At 43.8% G+C, this 2,333-nt stretch overlaps 1 pseudogene; it reads left to right on the top strand.

The window, feature by feature from the left end:
- The first annotated feature begins 327 nt into the window (after positions 1 to 327).
- On the top strand, positions 328 to 1,175 carry LOC103251593 (annotated as a pseudogene).
- Positions 1,176 to 2,333: the final 1,158 nt, after the last annotated feature.

Raw genomic sequence — 2,333 nt, 5'->3', positions numbered from 1 at the left:
GCTGGAGCCCGGCGGGTCGAGGCTGCGGTGGCCGCTCGCGGCCCCCGCACTCCAGTCTAGGCAACAGAGTGAGACTCCAACTCAAAAAAAAAGAATGAGTTAAAAAAAAAACTATTACTAATTGCAGATGATATAATATCTGGAAAATTCCAAAGTCAGTGACAAAATTTATGCAATAATAAAATAACTCAGTGAAGTAGCACAATTTAAGAATACATAAAAATCAAGTAAGTGGAAACTGGCTCCGGGGAAAAGTGGCGTGAGATTCACCCAGCTGCAGCAGTCGCTTGCTGTCTTCTTGCTGCTCGGCCCCAGGCTCCGGCATGCTTGACCAGCGCCGCTACTGCCATGTCCATAAAGGGCGGCTTCCCTATCCGCCGCACCCTGCAGTATCTCAGCAAGGGGAACATGGTGTTCAAGGATTCAGTGAATGTCAAGACCATGAATTGTTACAACACACACAGGGAGCAGGCCAAGGGCGCCAGGAAATGTGTGTTTTTCAACATACCTTAGATTCAATACAAAAACCCTTGGGTACAGATCATGATGTTTAAGCACATGACACCAGCTGGGCACAGTGGCTCACGCCTGTAATTCCAGCACTCTGGGAAGTGGAGGTGGGAGGATTCCCTGAGTCCATGGGTTTCAGACTAGCCTGGACAAATTGGTGAGACCGTGTCTCTACAATAAATCAAAAAAATTAGCCGGGTGTGGTGCTGCACACCTGTAGTTCTAGCTACTTGGAAGGCTGAGGCAGAAGAATCGCCTGAGCCCAGCAGGTTAAGGCTGTGGTGGCCGTGCATGTGCCACTGTACTCCAACCTGGGCAGCAGAGTGAGACTCTAACTCAAAAAAAAAAAAAAAAAAACTCAACGCCATCACCCTTCCTGTGATTTTACTTAGATTCTGGGGAACAGGTCCAAGTGGCTGTGGAGACCAAGAACAATAAGGAGATCATAGTGCACATCAGAAAGATCTTGGGGAAGATTGAAGAAACCCTCAAGAAAGAGGAGCAGGAGAAAAAGCAGCTCTCTCACCCAGCCAACTCAAAAGAACTGCTTGAGGGAGTGCATGTGTGAAGTAGAAGGGCAGGGGCTCTGCCAGGGCCTGCTGCCATTGCCCAAGGAGATGACAGGGAAGTAGGAAGCCTCTCTGAAAGCCAGTGCCCAGGACTAAGGCCCAAAGCCACTGTGGACTGGGTAATTGTTTCTGACCAGTGTGGAAATGGATATGGAGTTCTTTTGGCCCCAGGGAAGACCCACGTTGTGCCCCAGAGACACTAGAAATCTCTTTGCAATACAAGGTCCCCTTTACACTCTTGTGTAAAATAACATGGGGAGCCGGGCTCGGTGGCTCAGCCTGTAATCCCAGCACTTTGGGAGGCTGAGGTGAGTGGATTGCATGAGCCCGCGGGTTCGAGCCCGCCTGGGTAACTTGGCGAGACCTCATCTCTACAATAAATAAAAAAATCAGCCAGGCGTGGTAGCGCGCGCCTGTAGTTCCAGCTACTTGGAAGGCTGAGGCGGAAGGATCGCTGGAGCCCAGCAGGTCGAGATTGCGGTGGCCGGGAGCAGCTACTGCACTCCAGTCTGGATAACAGAGTGAAACTCCAACTGAAATAAATAAATAAATAAATAAATAAATAAATAAATAAATAAATAAAATAACATGGGGAGAGGAGCATCACAGCTGAGCTGCTAAATAAAAATCTCTGCTCCAGTGGCCAATAAAACGCTTCCTAATCATTCCCCCCACAAAAGAAAAACATAGCCTTTATATACCCAAATAATTAACAGAAGACATATGGTAGAGAAAAATTTCATTTGCAATAGCAATAAAATGATTAAATATTTAGGAATAAAGTTAATTTAAAAAATTCAGCCTATAAAAAGAAAATTTTGAAACACTACTGAAAAACACTAAAGTAAATGTGAACAAGTGGTATTAAATCTCCGGTTCTTGGATAGGACTCAAAAATATAAGCATGTCAGTTTTCCCCAAGTTAATTTATAAATTCAATGCCATTCCAATAAAAATACCAACAAGATAATAGGTTGATACTAAAATTTATATAGAAAAACAAAAAACTATAAGGGAGGACAGACCCTACCAAATAGTAAAACAAACTATTTAAAGCCTTAATAATCAAAACAATGTAATATACTGGTGCATGCATAGACAAAGAGAGCAAGACTCAAGTACATATGGAACTTTATATATGGCAAAGGTGGCATATCAAATGATTGAGGTCAAGATGAATTTTGTAATAAGTGGTGCTAGAATGAATTGGTGGACATATGGAAAAAGTTAAAATTAGATCCATACTTCACATCA

Source organism: Carlito syrichta, unplaced genomic scaffold (assembly GCF_000164805.1).
Source record: "Carlito syrichta isolate Samal-C Ts95f unplaced genomic scaffold, Tarsius_syrichta-2.0.1 Scaffold58903, whole genome shotgun sequence".
In the NCBI taxonomy this organism is placed as follows: domain Eukaryota; kingdom Metazoa; phylum Chordata; class Mammalia; order Primates; family Tarsiidae; genus Carlito; species Carlito syrichta.
The sequence above is the reverse complement of the archived record's forward strand: the minus strand, read 5'-3'. Positions and strand labels throughout refer to the sequence as shown.